This window comes from Diceros bicornis, chromosome 35 (genome assembly GCF_020826845.1).
Source record: "Diceros bicornis minor isolate mBicDic1 chromosome 35, mDicBic1.mat.cur, whole genome shotgun sequence".
Lineage (NCBI taxonomy): Eukaryota > Metazoa > Chordata > Mammalia > Perissodactyla > Rhinocerotidae > Diceros > Diceros bicornis.
In genome coordinates, this window is record NC_080774.1 from 30,877,489 (window position 1) to 30,897,481 (window position 19,993).

Here is a 19,993-nt window from a genome sequence, read left to right on the forward strand (position 1 = left end):
TAAAATATCATAAAAAGGCCACCTCCAGCTTCTGAAATGATCATACACATGCTCCCCAAACACACACACTCTGAGGAACCTGGGCCGAGAGTTACAACGCTGTCTACACAGAGAAGGTAAAGCACAATAGCTAATGTCTGAGCTTCGGTATCAGGACAGCCCAGGAGCCCCACTTCCCAGCGGTGCTGGTGAGCAGGTTACCCAAACCTACCTACAAGTCACAATGCCTCTCCTTAGGGCTCTGTAAAGATCAAATGTGTGTCAAGCACCTACGACTGTGCTCAATAAACAATATCTATAGTTACTGGATATGCCATATAGTGGCTAGCAGAAGGCTAGGAGGCAATAAGTTAGCAATTTACTGAATAAATGGAAAAATTAGGATTATCTTCAAAACAAACCAACAGTAAATGTCTTTCATAAAGGAACTAAAAATCTGGATTTAGTATGAATAGGAAAACAGGTGATACCAATCTTGAAAATCTCTGCCACAAAAAGCTCTGCACAGTGCATTAAGACACACCAGGAAGCCCTAACCTTGCTGTTCCCTGTGGACCCAGTGAGCAGTCACTCACTGACATTCACATGGTCCAGTGGGATGTTTGAACGACTAAGGAAATCGGGCGGAGTGCTGGACATTCGCCCTGAAAGTGCATCAATCAATTACCACTGTAATTTTAAAAAGAAAGCAAACTGCTTTTGTTCACTTAGATTGTAAAAGGACAAATACAACAGGACACCACAGGCCTGAAAGAAAAGCACCTTCTAACCTGAAGAGAGGCAGCATTCTTTGTCCTAGCTATTTTCCTTCTAGGAATGATTGTAAAGAAATAATGAGAAACCGGCAAAAATTATGTAAAATACTTTCAACACAGTGCTGTGTACATTAATTGAAAATCTGAAACAATCTAAATATTTAACATCAGGAGAATAAATAACAATTCAACCACTTGATGAAATATTAGGTTGAACCATATGAAATTGCTGATATTCAACCATTTTTGACCTACAAAAACAATGCTTTTGTTAAGTTTAACCTAATAGAACTGACATTAAAAATGATATTTTTCTAAGAATAAGCAATGACACGGAACAACATTCTAAACGTTCTATAAAACTCATAAGAGGAATGATCCGAATTACCATGTGCAGAAAAAATACTGGAAGAAAATATATCAAAAGGTTAATAGTTTTGAGAGGTAGGATGATCAGCGGTATTGTCTCTCTCCTTTGTGCTTCTTTATATTTGCCAAAATAGGTCCTAGGGGAAAATATTACTTATGTAATCAGGAAAAACATCCATTAAGTTAAAATAAAAAAATATACCTATGGGGGCGAAATCTACGCTTTTATGACTAAATGCTTAGGCAAAATAGCATAAAGTAACAGGCAAGAAAGGAACAGAAATGCTAAATTCCCACTTCTCTTCAGTGTTCCTCCATAAAGAGAATATGCTTCACAATCAGAGGGGAAAATAAAATACAAAGGGAGCTGCAGACCAACCACAATAAAGTAATCATTTCAGAGACTCCAGCCACTTCACCAGTGAATCACACTCATATCTTGACAGAAATATCCCTATAAATAAGAAATGAAAAAGAAGGTGGATTTATATCAGAATGAGTCAGTGAGATCCAAAGAATGGTGATTAATGAATGACATCGAACCAGAGGGAAGAGCCTGAGGCCTTGTCAAAGTCCATGTACTTTGCCCGGTCCTGTGCAATATTTATCAACACTCTGCTAGAACACACAGAAGACACACTACACCACATACCCGGGAGGGGAAGCTAATGTGCCAGAAGACAGAATAGCAACTCAGAGACTCATCAAAACTGGCACAACCTCATTATTAAATGTGGAAAAGATGTAACTGTACAAAAAAAAAAACCTCACCAATATTCCCACACGCCAAACACATATAACACTTAAAATTTTAAATATTTGCATTCTTAGACCTTTTGTCCATCCCTAGGGATTTCTTTGGGGGCAGGATAAGGATCATGTTTTGTTTTTCTGTTGTATATAAACAAACCCAATGTTGACAATTTTTGGTGGAGTGAAATGCACATGGAGTTTGGAGTTAGACCCAGAATTACATCTGGCTCTGGCATAGACCTGTTGGGTGACATGCTGAGCCTCAACTTCCTCGTCTATACCGCAGTCCTCATGGGGCTACACGAGACAATGCGCCAGGTACGAAGGCACAGTCACTATCTGGACTCAGGACTCACTTCACATTACATGATAAGCATTGTCTATGCTACTGCTCTTCGATAACACCCTTCAAATGGCTTATTGTAAGAGTGAATATTCGAGTACTTTATTCCATGGGAGGCACTGCCCTGAGTACTGTGGACGAAGAGTAAACAGGGCAGACTGGGCCCCTGCTCTCATTCTAGACAGGGACAGACAAACCAGGTGAATATCAGAGATGAGATCACGTAAAGATAAACACAAATTAAAAATAAGAGGCTTAATTCTTCCTATTGAAAACAAGGGAAGACAATTCCCTCTCCTCCTTTTTCTTTGAGTATTTACATTAGAAAAATTGCCAATGTAAGTATTTTCTCCTTTCTTGGAAATGTACATAATTTCTTTTGAAGACTAGATTGTTATTTTGTAAGCTTTATGACCTAGGAATGTCTTTCTCAAGGACTGGGGAGCCATCTCTTTGGAATGTAAACATCAAGGGAGATGGCAGCCCTATCTATGTGGGAGGGTAGGAACCTAACTTCAGTGGCCTCCTTGCTCCAAGTTACAAAACAACCTCCAGTCATAAAGATAGGAGTTTGTTTTTCCTCTGGATGAAGCCAATTAGCTAACACAGATGGTCATCTCAACTATCAGGTCAAGTTAGGATGAACTATGTGTGACAAATGGTACTGTCAACTCCTCTTACCTGAGGACTAGTTATCATTTATCATGAAAACACGTATGTAACATGTTGTATCTGCTTGGCTATATCAAAGGGGGTGACATTTCTTTCTGCCTTTGCAATCTTAGCCGATTGCCTGTGAGGCATATCACATTCTGGTTTAATGCTTATTCAATAATAAAAGTGTTTTCTTTCTCTACTACCTTCGTGGAGAAGGTTTCTGGGTTGGGATATTGTTTTTAATTATATTTCCCCAACAACAGTGCCTGCAGGACTACTCTCTATGGGGTGATCAGGGAAGCCCTCTCTAAGATGCCCGTTACACTGGGATCCGATTAAGATGGACTCAGCCAGGACAAATCAGGAAAGAGCCTTCTGGCAGAGGCCACTGGGGCAGCAGCACGGTGGGAAAGGGAGAGCAGGGATGCCCAGAAGTCCGAGTGCAGGCAGAGATGACCCCACAGGGTGCCACAGGCCAGGTCGGGAGCCCAGATTGTACTCTAACAGCAATGGAAAGCCAGAGCCACGGGGCTCCTGTGGCTGCTGCATGAAGAATGATTTTGGAGGACAAGAATGAAAGCAGACAGATGGGTCAGGAGACCCCTGCAGTAGTCCAGGCAAAGAGGTAGTGACCAGAACAAGGCGAGACAGAAACAGGCCAACACAGGATATGTTTTGGAGGAAGAGTTTACAGTACTTGATGATGGACAGCATGTGGAAGTGAGGGAAAGATTATTTTAGCTGCCTCTTTGCCATACTAGATAGTATCCTAAGACCAACATCCAGGCCATGTGAAGTCTAGAAACATTTCACACAAGGAGTAGTTAAAGGAATGTTTAGCCTGGAGACAATCAGGTTATAGGTAAACACAACTGCTGTCTTCATGTATTTGAAGGGCTCCAATAACAACGTCAACAACAAGAGCCACTCCACTATTAATGCTACAGTTATTAGTGCATTTGTCTGTCTCCCCAGTAACCCGTAAGCTCCTCGAGGGCAAAACTCATCTATCTTTGTATCCCCATCTTCTACACTGTGGACATGGACCACAAAAGACACACTCACTCTCCCCCAGGCTGCAGGCCCTGCCATCTAGTCTTAGTTTTTGCCCAGATTCCACTCTGACCAGTGTGGCAGGTTCTCTTCTCAATCCAGATTCTCCCTTATTTGGGGGGCTGCTGCCAGCCCTCCCTGGCACTTGCCCCAGAGGCCAAAGGCTAACCCCAGGTCTCCTCCTTTACATCAAGTGTAAGAACTGGAATTCTCACAGAGCAGGTACTCTGGGTTGGGTTTGGTTTTCTGTTTACCCATTCCTTTGTTTTTTAGGTATTACACTCTAATCTGGAAACTAATACTTGGAATGGGCATAGACATGAGCTCTAGGAATATCCCAGGATAAGAATTCAGCATCATGAACATGTCTAAACCCTATTGCACATGCAGCTGTCACCCTATCCAGCAGAGACATCGGAAGGTAGCACAGTTTTCACCATCCTCGTCTCCTCTGGACTGCAGGGCCTCCTCTATCTCAATTGCCTGGAGGGACTCTGGCTACTCTGACTTCAGACCTTCCTTCCCACTCCTACTCAACTAAAAATACTTAAATAGAAATCATTTGTGACAATTTAAAATTACTCTAAAAGCTGGGTATACAGTTTTAAAATGTGAAGGAAAGATACCAAAAAGAACTAGTAAACAACTTAGAGATCTATATAATGATTCAGTGTTGTGTGAACTACACTGGTGTGGCAGGCAGAATAAAGGCCCCCCAAAGATGTCCAAGTCCTAATCTCTGGAACCTGTGAATATGTTACCTTATATAGCAAAAGGAACTTTGCAGGCATGATTAGGTTAAGGACTTGAAATGGAGAGATTATCCTGGATTACTTGGGTGGGCCCAGTGTAATCACAAAGGTCCTTAACAGTAGAAGAGAGAGGCAGAAGAGGAGGTCAGAGTGATGCAAGGTGAGTGCTTGGCCCCACATTCTTGGCTTTGAAGATGGAGGAGGGGGCCATGAACCAGGAATGTGGGGGCCTCTAGAAGCTGTAAAAGACATGGAAATGGGTTCTCCCCTAAAGTCTCCAGAAAGGTACACAGCCCTGCCATCACCTTGATTTTAGTCCAGTGAGACCATGTCTTGACATGAGTACAGCCATGTTTGGCCGCTCCATTGACCTACAGCCACCAGCACAAAAAAGAAATACAAAGCTGCTTTCTGTGTGGTGGGAACTGGCCTTTTCCCGGGAACTGGCCTTTCCCCCATGGAGAGAGTTGCAAGTTGTAACATTTCAAGGCTCTTGGAGCGTCGTAGCACGGGATGGACTGGCCATCTGTGCCGGGCTAGGACGATAACCAAAGAGAACAATGCACGTACACAACTACTGGGCTGGGACGTTAGCCAGGGGGCTCAGTGCACGTACGCCACTGATAACCATTTGTGCATGGAAACACTAAATGCTTGCTCTGCAAACTCTGTAATTGCTTACTCTGAAAATTATTGATGGTATTAAAACTGCTGGAAACTGAGACCTGATGAGAGTTCCACCTGTGGAAGGGACGCCTTGCCCAGGACGAGTGATCCTTGCCCAGCTGCGTCGACTGACAGGGCTCTCCCGGCAGTGGAGCGTGGATGTTGTGAGTAACTGATTTGATGTGAAGTAATTGATTTGATATGAAGTAATTGATTTGATGTGTTCTCTTTTCGGTCAACCTGGTGTTTCTCTTTCCGGTTGACTTGTGTCATTTCTCTTCAGCCGATGTGGGTATTTTCCCTTTCCAGTCGGGCTGATGTTTTTTCCCTCTTAATATTTGACCTATTTGATCTGTTTGCAGACTGTCGCCTTTACTATCCTCTATATAATAAAATATACCTTCAGTCCATTTGTTTGGAGTGGAAAGTGTCTTTTACGTCTCCGATCGAATCCCCGAACCTCTCATAACAGACCAGTGTTGGGCTTCTAATCTACAGAATTGTAAAATGATAAATTTATGTTGTTCTCAGCAACTAAGTTTGTGGTAATTTGTTACAGCAGCAATAGGAAAGTAATATAATTGGTCAGACTATTAAACAAAGCTCAAAACCTGGACTGCCTATCAAGAAAGATATAAAAATTAGTAACCAGATTACAGAAATATTTACTTCCTTCTTTATTCTTTTCTTTCCATAAGGGACATTGTTAACTTCAGAATTAGAAAAAAATATTTTAAAAATAGTAGAAATAACTTTGCCGTTAATGCAAATCTGATTTTTAAAAGGATAATAACATTTACACTCCTACAGCTCAGGAGATAACAGAAAAGTATATAATATTTCAATAGATAGAATTTGGGTAAACCAAGAAAAAAGAAGTAACATAAAACTGAAAGAAGATGTGGGTCAAATAAGCTAAGCAGACGTTTTCTTTATACAATGTTCCTACAACTTCTTTAATTCCAACGTCTTAGTAACAGTAAAACAACTCCTACTCAAATATACCTTCCCCAGGAGTCTCAATCTAAGTATAAAAGTTTTTCTCTTTTTAATAGAACAAGAGATGCAGCTATTCCTGCTGTGATGAAGACACCCGCGGCTGCAACAACAGGCACAGCAGAGACCGAAGCAGGTACCACCTGAAACAAGAGACTCGGGTGCGTAAAGCTTAATCTCACAAAATGGTCTTGAAAATATTTCACAGCTCTGTGTAAACAAAAACCTCATTTACTAAATTACTTCATAAGCAAAAAAATCGTGGAAAAAATGGAACGTGATATTGAGCTTTTCTTGGTATAATTTTTCTAAAGAAATACAGAATCACACAAGTTCGACTATTACACTGAAATGCTGCTCACCTGAACCTGAGGCCTGAGGACCACTAATGCCTCCCACACGTACGCAGGATCATAGATGGAGGGCTGGAAGAGGTCACCAAATGTCTCCTATCAGGTAGATCATGTGTAATCCTAGCCTTGTCTTCCAGGTTAGGCAACTATGCCTAGACAGGTGAAGTACAATTTTAGACAACAGGCTCTTAATTAGACCCCCTCTCTGACTTTTGTCTGTCCCTACTCCAATATTATCACTTTCAGCTCATATACCTTTAACGGCTCCGCACTCCAATGAACACTCAATGCACACGCCCAGCCTAGCAATGAAGGTCCTCCCCAATTTCCTCCAAACATCTAGGCCCCAGATACAATGCTCACTTCTCCCTGCCCAGACTTTTCCATGGTCTTCACTCATCTGCAACATGTCATTCAACCTGCCTTATGTCCCCTATAAAACTTCTACCCATCCTTCCAAGATCCATATTAACTGTCTCCCGTTTCTCAAAACTTTTGCAGACCCCAGCAACATGATGTGATCTCTCCCATCACATCCCTCAATATGAGCCCACCAAGAACTCTGTTCTTCTCTTGAGGTAATTACTTCCTTACATCTTACTTTGGAGTCACTTGTGTACTTATCTTCTGCTCACTGAAGACAGGACTGTGTCCTCCTCATCACTGTATCCAATGCACCCTACACATTCCAGAAACTTAACATCTACTTAGTGGAACTAAAGGGGCCAATGTCACAGGCATTTAATGAGATGAGAAGAAAAGAAAAGAGGTGCCGGCCACGTGGCATGGCAGTTAAGTGTGCGCGCTGCGTTCCGCTCCTGGCGGCCCGGGGTTCGGATCCCGGGCGCACACCGGCACCACTTGTCAGGCCATACTGAGGCGGCGTCCCACATAAAGTGGAGAAAGATTGGCACGGATGGTAGCCCAGGGCCAGTCTGTCTCAGCAAAAAGAGGAGGATTGGCATGGATGTTAGCTCAGGGCTGATCTTCCTCACCAAAAACAAAAAAAAAAGAGAGAGAGACATAGGACCACTAGAACCCAGGCTTCCCACTGTAGAGTTTAACTATGTTGTGATACTTGTCATATAATCAGTACTGGGAACAGGGCTGGCATGCGATTGGCACTGAACAAATATGCTGCATCATCGAATGAATGGAGGGATAGATGGAAGAACAATCAAAGAAAACAACGTATAATATATAGTCACTCCCTCCCAAGCCTTACAACCCATCAGGAGTTACACCACCAATAAAAATGACTCAACAGCTAGTGAAGAACACAAGTCAGAAACCAAATGATGAAAGGCCCCGAAAGCCTGGCACCAGGTCCAGGCTCTGATGCAAAATGCCCTCGGAAACTCGGACTCTTGTAAGAAAAACATTTGCAGACTTCCTATAGAAGTTGTCATCCACCAAATAAGGGAGAACCAGTTCTGGAGGGTGCCATTCTGCAACTAATAACAATATCACTTGCCAGGTGCTGGTCTATATTATCTTATTTAATTCTCACAACAACACATTGAGTAGTAATATTAATTATCCCCGTTCTACAGATGAAAAATCTGAATCACAGAGAGTTGTCAAAGTCCTAACGCAGAATAAAGCTTTAACGCTATGATTTTTTAAAAAGTGACAAGATAACATTGAATGATTTGTTTTTCAGAATTTTACAACAAACTAACAAGACGCTTGCTTTTAGGGGACAGTGGGGGTACAGCCTGTCATCATAAAAGGTCACTAAGCCCAAAATCTGACAGAGATGACCAGGGTTACTCCCATTTACGAAAAGGATCCAGAGGGGCTCTACACATCACTTTGACTTGGTCAATAAGGCAATGGACCACAGGGAGGGAACAGAGGTAACTTCCTTAGACTTGGATAAGAACTCTTGACAGTACTTTAACCCAAGGCTATTCAAAGAGAGATACCACAAGGTGAATTTAGACTGTCAAGGTAAAGAAACGCCAAACCAAGAAGAAAAAAAGATGCCCTCACAAGTCTGGATGACTGGGCAGAAAATTGCAGAGAATCAAACACCACAGTGGGTGTAGGTAAGGTATTTAGGTCACAGTAAAGCTAAAATAATAGCATTACAGGCTGGTTAATTAAACAATTTTTTTAAAAAGTACAACTTTTATTTTCTGAAACCTCTGGGAATAGTCTTTCTGAAGAAACAAAATTCCCTGAGAACTCAAGATTAAGCTTTAAGTATTAGCGGTAGTTTTTTTGTTAAATCGATCTTCTAATTGTCTTTCTCAAATGTACCGCCCCCTTAGATAGAGAACACTGAACATAAGTTAACCTTTTCTAAGTGATTCAGAGCTATCAGGATAAGCAAAGCCGACTGGGACACAACGCACACGGAGCTGCAGACACAGACGGAAGAGCACCTGCTCCTAGAAGCAGCCCTGGATGGGGGTTTCAATAAGATGCCCTTTCGGTCATCCGCAGATGGCTGCGTGAACAATTAACATGGCTTCCCACAACAGTCAACACAGGCAGCAGTACACATGCCTTTACACATCATTAATGAGTCATCATTTCTTGAGCCCTGCTCATGGCCTGGCAGTGCTCAGCACATACAAACACACATCTCTGAGTCCCGGCACAGCATTTCAGTGGGCAATACTCCAACGATCAGGGGAGCTGCACAGAGTCAGGAAGTTCTGCTTTTCAGTCCAGCTCTGCTGCTTCTTACCTAAGTGACCCTAGATAACTGACAAAACGTACCTGAATATCAGTGCCTTTGTACTTCTTTCCGTAAAATAAATACAAAACACTAAGTGTATGTATATATGGAAACATACAGAATCTTGTTTGTGTCTTAAAACTATGCCAATATTGGCAAATAATCTCCCTCAAGCCTCATATTTCCCATGTATAAAAGGATGACCAGAGAGACTCTTTGCAATGTCTGCTCTAGCAATAAAATCTTGTGATCCAAGAACTACCTGCAGCCATGAAAGAATAACATGACCTGGATTTATTTTCCTGCCATAAAACAACTAGAAAAATGGACAAAAAACCCACTGTTTTCATACACTGGACAAGTAGCACAGGACAGCAATACCTGAGAGACGAACAAAGGGAGTCCTATGACTGCCCTGGGTTCTGCCACAAGACATATCCGGGACCACAGAACACAGAAGGGCTTCTTTTTTTTTTTTTTTTCAGAAGGGCTTCTTAAGCAGATCATGCTGGTCCCACTAAGTTGATGAGAAAGAAATGGAAGTACAGGAAGTCTAAAGCAGCTGAAAATTCTGAAAGGGCAGAGCACAACAGAAAAAAAGCTCCAGATATTTGCAATAGAGTTCCCTTGAGTCCTTGATAAATACTAAGACACACCAGTATAGGTGATATTCCAAGAGGCCTTGCAAAGATCAGCCAGGGAATTGTGAGCTGAACGGTTCCCAGAGTTCACACATCGCTGAGAGGAGTGTCAGTTACTCCCAGCCAGAGTGGAAAGCCCTCAAAGCATTCAGGAGAGACCTCAGAAGGGCCACATCTTAGCAATGAAGCTAAACTATCCCTGTAGCAGAAGATATTTACAATAGCATCAAAAGAACAACATACTTAGGAATAAGTTTAACAAAAGAAGTGCAAAACGTATACTCTAAAAACTACAAAACACTGTTCAAAGAAAGTAAAGAAGCCCTAAATAAATAGAAAGACATCCCATGATCATGGATGAGAAGACTTAACATTGTTAAGATGGCAATACACTCCAAATTGACCTACAGATTCAACACAATCCCTGTCAAAATCCCAGGTGACTTCCTTGCAGAAACTGACAATCTGACCCTAAAATTCATACGGAAATTCAAGGGACCCAGAACAGCCAAAACAATCTTGAAAAGGAAGAACAAAGTTGGAAGACTCACTCTTTCCAATTTCAAAACGTACTAGAAAGCTACAGTAATCAAGACAGTGTACTAGGACAAAGACACACATATAGACCAACGGAATAGAATTGAGAGTCAAGAAATAAACTCTCACATTTACGGTCAACTGATTTTTGACAAGGGTGCTAGGACCACTCAATGGGGAAAGAATAGTTTTTCCAAGAATGGTGCTGAGACAACTGGATATCCACATGCAAAAGAATGAAGTTGGACCCCTACCTCACCCTATATACAAAAATTAACTCAAAATGGATGAAAGACTTAAGTATAAGAGCTAAACTATAAAACTCCTAACAGAAAACTAGATGTAAATCTTTGTGACCCTGGGATTAGGTTTCTTAGATATGACACCAAAAGCATTAAGCAACAAAAGAAAAACTAAATAAAATGGGCATCATCAAAATTAAAAATTGTGCTTCAAAGGACACCATGAAAAAAGTGAAAAGATACCCCACAGAATGAGAGAAAATATTTGCAAATTATATGTCTTGTATAAGAGACTTGCACATAACATATATAAAGAATGATTACAACTTATTAATAAAAGACAACCCAATTTAATTTTATTATTATTATTATTATTTTTGCTGGGAAAGATTCGCCATGAGCTAACATCTGTTGCCAATCTTCCTTTTTTTATTTTTTTTCTCCCTCCCCAAAGCCCCCGTATATAGTTTTATATTCTAGTTGGAGGTCTTTCTAATTCTTCTATCGAAGCTGCTGCCACAGCACGGCTACTGACAGACGAGTGGTATGATTCCGCACCCAGGAATCGAACCCAGGCTGCCAAAGCAGAGCACACCAAACTTTAACCCCTAGGCCATCAGGGCTGGCTCCAACCCAATTTTAAAGTGGGCAAAGGATATGAATAGATATTCCTCCAAAGAAGATATACAAGTGGCCAATAAACACATTAAAAGAGTGGTTGTTTTAGGATAGGATAGGATGGCTCAACATCACTAGCCACCAGGAAAATGCAAATCAAAAGACAAAGATGAAATACCACTTCACACCACTAGGCTGGCTATAATCAAGAGACAGACAATAAAAGTATTGGTGAGGATACAGAGAAAATAGAACTTTCATCCACTGCTGGTAGAAATGTAAAATGGTGCAAAAACTTTGGAAAACAGTCTGGAAGTTCCTCGAAATGTGAAACATACAGTTATCACACGACCCAGCAATTCCACATTTAGTTATAGACCCAGAGAAATGAAAACATACGTCTACACAAAACTTGTACATGAATATTCATAGCAGCATCATGCATAATAGCCAAAAAGTAGAAACAACCCAAATGTCCATCTATTGATGAATGGATAAATAAAATGTGGTATATGCATACCATACGCATACGGAATATTACTCATCAATAAAAAGAAATGAAGTACTGATACATGCTACAACATGGATGAACCTTGAAAACATCATGCTGAGTGAAAGAAATCAGTCACAAAGGACCACATATTGTATGATTCCATTTACATGAAATTTCCAGATCTACAGAGATAGAAAGTAGATTCGTGGTTGCCTAGGGATAGTGGCTGGGAGGGCTGGGGCGGGTGCCTCAATTCAGGGGTCCAGGGTTTCTTTTGGGGGTAACGAAATATTTTAAAATTGATTGTGGTGATGGATGCACAACTTTGTGAATATACTAGAAACACTGAATTGTACATTTTAAATGGGTGAACTTTATGATATGTGAATTATATCTCAATTAAAGCTCTTAAAAAAAAAAACAAAAAAACCTAGCCTCATAAGAATCAAACTGAACCACAAGCAACTTAACTGACAACCAGAACAAAGCCCAACATTCCCTAAAAGAAGACAACAAAATCTAAACACTCAACAATATAAAATTTCCAATCAAAGATTACCAGACATGCCAAGAAGCAGGAAAATGCAACACCAAACCAAGAGAAAAATCCATCAATAGAAATTGTGCAGAAAAAAAGGTCACATAGCAAGTTTGAGGGTGCTATCTTTAGACAGCCCAGCTTACAAGGTTGGCCCTTGGATAGGGTCTGAGAACTTGGCACTTGAACAATTCCCTGCATTCCCTAATTGATAAGGGTGGTTCACTGTGCCTAGACTGTACAAACAATGTGATTTATGCTGAACACCAACTTGCCTTCTGGGAGTCTGGAATTTTGATAGCTGCTAGGCACAGGGTACCTACATAACCACCCAACAATAAAATCCTCAGGCACTGAGTTTCTAACTGGCTTCCCTGGGCAGAAATATTGCACACATGTTTATGCATTTTTTTGTTGCTGAGGAAAGGAGCACACCTGGTGTGTCTCCTCACCAGACGGAAAGAGCACAAGGAAGCCTGTACATGAGTTTCTCCAGACTGTACCTGTGTCTTCTTCCCTTGCTGATCCTACCATGTATTCTTTCACTATAATAAACTTTAACCACAAGTGGACTATATGCTAAGTCCCATGAATCCTTCTAGTGAATCACTGAATTTGCGGGTGGTCTTAGGGACTCCCGAAAAAGAAACAGAATCAGAAATGACAGAGATGATGGAATTAGCAGGCAAGGACATTGAAACAGCCATTACAACTATGTTCAAATTTTTAAGAAAAACATGAACATAGTGTGAAGAGAAATGGGAGATATAAAAAAGAATCAAATGGAATTTCTGGAGATGAAAGATACAGTATCTCAAATAAATTTTTTAAAAAGCACTAACTTGGATTACCAGCAAATTAGAGACTGCAGAAGAAAAGGTTGGTGAACTTAAAGACACGGCTATAGAAACTAGCCAAAATGAAGCACAGAGAAAAAAAGGCTGAAAAAAGAAAATGATTGGAGATCATGTGGGACAACATGTAACATACACATAAATCAGAGTCTGGGGGGAAAAAAGGGGAAAGCAAGAGATAAAAATATTTTAAGAAGTAATGGCTGAAATATTTCCAAACTTGATACAACTATAAGCTCACAGATCTCAAAAATGAACTCCATATAGGATAAACAAAAAGAAAACCACACGAAAGCATATCATGATTAAATTCTCAAAAGCCAATAAAAAAGAGAAAATCTTAAAAATATCCAGAGGGGGAAAAACACAATAGATACAAAGAAACAAGGATGACTGACCACAGTCTTCTAATTAAAAGCTATAAAAATACTGAAGAAAATTAAATGACACCTTTTAAGTGCTACAATAAAAACATCTATCAACCTAGAATTCTATAGTCAGCAAAAATGAAGCTGAAAAAAAATTTTCAGACAAACAAAAGCTGAGAGAATTCATCACACTAGCAGACCTGCACCATAAGAAATGTTAAATGATACCAGGTGAAAACATGAATCTACATAAAGGAATGAAGAAAACTGAAAACAGTGTATTTATAAATATGTTTTTCATATATATTTACATATTTTTTTTGGTAAGGAAGATTTGATCTGAGCTAACATCTGTTGCCAATCTTCCTCTTTTTTGTATGTGGGTTGCTGCCACAGCTTGGCTTGACAAGTGGTGTACATCCATGCCCAGGATCCAAACCTGGGCCACCAAAGCAGAGCGTGCCAGACTTAACCACTACGCCATGGGGCCAGCCCCATTTTTCATATTTTTATGACTATTTAAATAAATTATAACAATGTATTGTGGAGTTTAAACACAGAGAAGTAAACATCTATGACAACAATCACAAAAAAGATGGGAGTAAAAATGGAATTACAATGGTAAGGTTATTACACTATAAGTGAAGTGGTGTAATGTTATTTTAAGGTAAACTATGACAAATTAAAGCAATGTAAATTTCAATCCTAGAATAACCACTTGAAAAAAAAGAGAGAGCTAATAAGCCAATAGTGAGGATAAAATGGAATACTAAAAACAAAAAAATGTTCAATGAATCCAAAAGAAAGCAAAAAAAGAAAAAGAGATGGAACAAATGGAAAACAAACATCAAGATGGCAGCTTGAAATCCAACTATATTAATAATTACATTAAATGTAAATGGTCTAAATACTCCAACTAAAAGATAGAGATTTTCAGACTGGAAAAAGAGCACGCTACATGCTGTCTACAAGAAAATCACTTTAAATGGAAAGACAGGCTAAAAGTAAAAGGATGGGAAATTATACACTATGGAAAACCATTATCAAGAAAGCTGATGTAGGGCCGGCTCCGTGGCTTAGCGGTTAAGTGCAGGCACTCTGCTACTGGGGGCCCTGGTTTGGATCCCGGGCGCGCACCGACACACCGCTTCTCTGGCCATGCTGAGGCCACATCCCACATACAGCAACTAGAAGGATGTGCATCTATGACATACAACTATCTACTGGGGCTTTGGGGGAAAAAATAAAATTAAATTAAATTAAAAAAAAAAAAGAAAGCTGGGGCCGGCCCGGTGGCGCAAGCGGTTAAGTGCGCGCGCTCCGCTGCGGCGGCCCGGGGTTCGCTGGTTCGGATCCCGGGCGCGCACCGACGCACTGCTTGGTAAGCCATGCTGTGGCGGCGTCCCATATAAAGTGGAGGAAGATGGGCACAGATGTTAGCCCAGGGCCGTCTTCCTCAGCAAAAAAAGAGGAGGATTGGCGGGTGTTAGCTCAGGGCTGATCTCCTCACAAAAAAAAAAAAAAAAGAAAGCTGATGTGGCTATATTAATGTCAAAGTATATTTCAGAACAAGGAATATTACTATTCATGATGACAAAGATCAACTAATGACAAGGACATAACAATCATAAGCTCCCAAGAATAAAGTTTTAAATTACACAAAGCAAAAACTAACAAAGCTCAAAGGAGAAATCAACAGATGCACAATTATGGTTGCTGACTTCAATATTCCTCTCTCAGTAACTGACAGAAAAATCAGTAAGGATACTGAAGACCTGAAAAACCTACTTGATCTTACTGATATTTATAGAAAATTCCACCCAACAAAAGCAGAATACACATTCTTTTCAAGTACAATTGGAAAATTCACATATCTCACATATGCTGGGTCATAAAACAAGTCTCAATAAATTAAAAAGAACTGAAGCCAAACAGAGTATATTTTCTGACTACAAAAGAATTAAATTAGAAATCAACAACAGAAAAAAAGCTATAAAACTCTCAAATTTTTGGAAACGAAACAACACACTTCCAAATACCTCTGAATCAAAGAAATCACAAGGGAAATTGGGAAAATATTTTGAACCTAATGAAAAACAAAACACAACTTACAAAATTTGTGGGATGCTGCTAAAAGCAGCACTTCGAAGGAAATTTATATCTTTATTATTTTTTTTTAAGATTTTATTTATTTATTTTTCCCCCAAAGCCCCAGTAGATAGTTGTCTGTCATAGCTGCACATCCTTCTAGTTGCTGTACGTGGGACACGGCCTCAGCATGGCCGTAGGAGCGGTGCGTCGGTGCGCACCCGGGATCCGAACCCGGGCCGCCGGCAGCAGAGCACGCACACTTAACCGTTAAGCCACGGGGCCGGGCCGTGGAAATTTCTATCTTTAAATGCTTATATTAGAAAAGAAGAAAAATCCAAAATCCTATGATCCTATAATTATATAATTGTAACTATAAGTTCCCCCAAAAGATCTAACAGACTATTTTCCTAAGTGAGAAAAGACATCTAGAAAAACAATACTTAACATTCGTACTAAATGTAATTTTCACAAATCTATTTAAAGTGGTCTTAAAACAGTTCTATCTGGGGGCCAGCCCGGTGGCGCAAGCGGTTAAGTGCGCGCGCTCCGCTGCGGCGGCCCGGGGTTCGCTGGTTCGGATCCCGGGCGCGCACCGACGCACTGCTTGGTAAGCCATGCTGTGGCGGCGTCCCATATAAAGTGGAGGAAGATAGGCACAGATGTTAGCCCAGGGCCGTCTTCCTCAGCAAAAAAAGAGGAGGATTGGCGGATGTTAGCTCAGGGCTGATCTCCTCACAAAAAAAAAAAAACAAAAAAAAAACAGTTCTATCTATATGCTAATTATAATTGACATTTTATTTTACTTATTATTAATATTTTAAATTCTTCACCAATCCCCTAAAGGCTATTAAAACTATTAAGTTGCTTTTAGGATAAAGCTGAAAATCATTTCCGTGACCTGCCTTGGGTGATCAAACTCTGTCCACCTCTCCAGCCTGTTTTTGTGCCACTCTAGCTCCCTAAGCTACAACCCTTATAGCCTTCTTTTAAGGTCATCCAATGAGTCAAATATGTTCCTACCTCTGGGCCTTTGCACAAGCTGTACCCTCCACTAGGAGTATTCTTTTGTACGTACTCCATTGGCTAACTCCTATTCATTCTTTAGCTCTCTTGAAAGTCTTTCCTGATCCCCACATAAATCAGGACCCCATTTTAGCTCTCCTCACATCACTTACCTTTTTTTTTAAACTGAGATAAAATTCACAAACACCATTTACTTTTGCTTCATGGCACTTGTTACCATTTTAAATTATATTTACTTGCAATTTTTTGTTTAATACTTTTTGTCTGTCCCTCTCTCTCTCTACACGGTAAACTCCATGAAAGCAAGACCATGTCTATTCATCCTTCTAATGGGCCCCTCCAAGGCCCAGCACAGTGCCTGGCACACAGCAAGCACTCAAAGATTTACTGAATGAATGAATGAATGTCACCATCTTTTGCTTTCATAATGGAACTGCCCTGGCTGTCCTGAATCCAGGATTCAAGACCAGCTCTAAACACAGAAACATTCAGGAAAAGAGAATGGCTTTGGCAGCAGAAATAGAGTCTCTCAGAACTCAATGAATAAATGCAAGTGAAACCTGAGGATTTTTTGCCTCAACCCTGTATTTATGTGTCAGTTTATCACACAAATGAAAGTAGTGTTCTGGCTGGCTTGGCAATGTTCATAAAAGGCCAAGGTGTTTTCCAAAATGCCAAGATATATGAGAAAAGCAAATACAAAAACAAATAAATATGTAAGTAAGTAATCAGGAAAATGAAGTGCATAGATAAATTTCAGCAATTAAAATCAAGGATGAGAATAGCTGCTGGTGGAAGGGATTACAAGCAACTACATCTCCCTGGGTGCAAACTGCAAACAAAGCAGAGAAGAGACTCTGCAGCAGGGAGTCAGAAATAGAACATTTCTGCCCTCTGGGGGAGCAACCAGCTAATGACACATCAATTCTGAGACTCCCTAAGTGCGTCTATATAAACAATGCAGCCATAATTATCTTCCTGATGCATATAACTCTCAGGCCCTGCAACATTCAAGGACATTTCCCTGTCTCACCAATTAAATCCAAACTCTGACTCTGGGACCACATATGAGGTCACCTGCATTCTTCTCCAGTCTCATTTCACTCTTCCCTTTAAATATACTGTTTCTGCCGAACCCTATTACCTGCGGTTCCTCATTCTCCTCTGTGCTTTGCTCTCTGTTCTCTCCATCTATGATGACCTTCCCTCACCAACCACTCTTGGCATTTAGGAATGCCCATCCCCATCACTTCCAAGCCCTCCCTCTTTAAAATCTCAGCTTAAAGTAGCCTCCTAGCAAGTGCCCACGACACTTGCACTTTCTTAGAGCACGTTTCACTTTTTTTACCTTCTATTACATTTTTCACATACCTGTCAAGAGCCACAGAGAAAAGGTTTGGGGCCCAAAGAAAAATTATCTGTACCTCCCACCCCCACCCCAGCAAAGTGCCAAACAGCTAAACATCTTCCCAGGAGACTTTTTCTGAAAAGACACATAGTCCACCACTGGCTCCTTTGTGGACAGACACTAGCCAGTTCTGCATGTATCATTACCGCTACAAATCTTTAAGTTAGTTAAGGGTTGGGATTGTGTACACGTTTAGTAGACTCAACTGTCAAAAATAAGCTACCCAGAGCGGGCACAGCTAGGAGTCAATATTCAAGCAACAGGACTCCAAGTCTGAAGAGAATACTGAATTCAAGTTTCCACATAGCAGAAAACAAGAACATGGCAATATCACACGATCCTAGCACTTCTGTCTTGTGGGGGTTTTTGTCGGCTTAATTCAAAACATAGCCAACCATGGTCAAATATCATTATCTTGGGATCAAAAGAATAAGGTACCCTTTTATGCTTACTGAGTTGCCAAGAAAAAATAAAATAAAACAAAATCCAACATGGGTGAAGCTATAGATAAACACACACAAGGTGTCTTGCTGATGCTCTCATAACTAAGTACAGTCCTTTGAAAACAGCTGGGCAGTAAACATCAAGACCCATCTACAACTTGATATAAGTATGTAACTCAGAGGAAGACAAAATGCTAGGTGTACACACATGCTGTTTTACAAAGGAAAAACTAGAAAGTCTAAACAGAGAAATGCTTAAGTAAATTATGGTCTGTCAATACAAAAAACGACATGCAGCCATTAAAGTAATAAATATGGGCTATTTTTGAAAAAGGAAATGAAGTGAATATAGCTATATACAGTTAAAGACTATAAAGGAGCTCTAAGAAATGAAAGTGCTGATGGGTTAATGTGATGGGCTGAATTGTGTTCCCCCTAAAATTCATATATTGAAGTCCTAACCCCCAGGTACCTCAAAATATGACTGTATTTGGACAGAGAGTCTTTCAAGGTTTGGGGCCCAAAGAAACCTTACCAGGTTGAAGTGATTAGGGTGGGCCACTCCTATCAATCTGACTGGTGTTCTTATAAGAAGAGATGAGGAGATAAACAGGCACAAAGGGAAGACTATGTGAAGATACAGGGAGAAGATGGCCATCTACAAGCCAAACAGAGAGGTTTTGAAAGAAACCAACACTGCTGACACCTTCATCTTGGACTTCTAGCCTCCAGAATTGTGAGAAAATAAATTTCTGTTGTTTAAGCCACTGTGGTACTTTCTTATGGCAGCCTTAGCAAACTAATATAGGTAATGTGGCATGATTATAGGTAAAGACTTTTTCTTCTTGCAATTTCTTCTTAAAAAATTTTAGAGCTGATTTAATAACAATAGTTCTAACATCAGGAGTATCCTCTGCCAATGCTCATTCTCTCTCTGCTCACTGTACAATGCTTTTTAACATTGCCTCATAAAGAAAAGGGAGCAAGGATGGGAAATTTTCAGCTTCATGATGCTGAAAAAATGCCAACACCATGACTTTTGATTTCTAGGGCAACTCCATGGCAGACCACTCTAAAGGACAGACTGGATAACCATCAACTCCAGAAAGCCCGCTGCCCTAAGCATCTGGCCACACATTTTTCCAGTTACAGACGACAATTAACCAGCTCATCTTCTGGAGCACACCTGTGCACCAGGGAGGGTCCAGCCTGTCCCTAATGCCACAGTGCCATTTAAACATCAGATCAATAGTTAACTAAGACACCTCGAGATTCTGACATTCTAAATGAAGAAAAGAGAGGATATTTTAGGACCTGGGAAAGGACTCTGATCAAAGCCTCCTGAGGGTGG

General features: G+C 40.5%; 1 protein-coding gene across 4 annotated transcripts in view; it reads right to left on the reverse strand.

The window, feature by feature from the left end:
* Positions 1-19,993, reverse strand: part of PI4KA (phosphatidylinositol 4-kinase alpha) — a 127,049-nt gene that overhangs the window by 102,897 nt on the left and 4,159 nt on the right. The window lies entirely within an intron of this gene.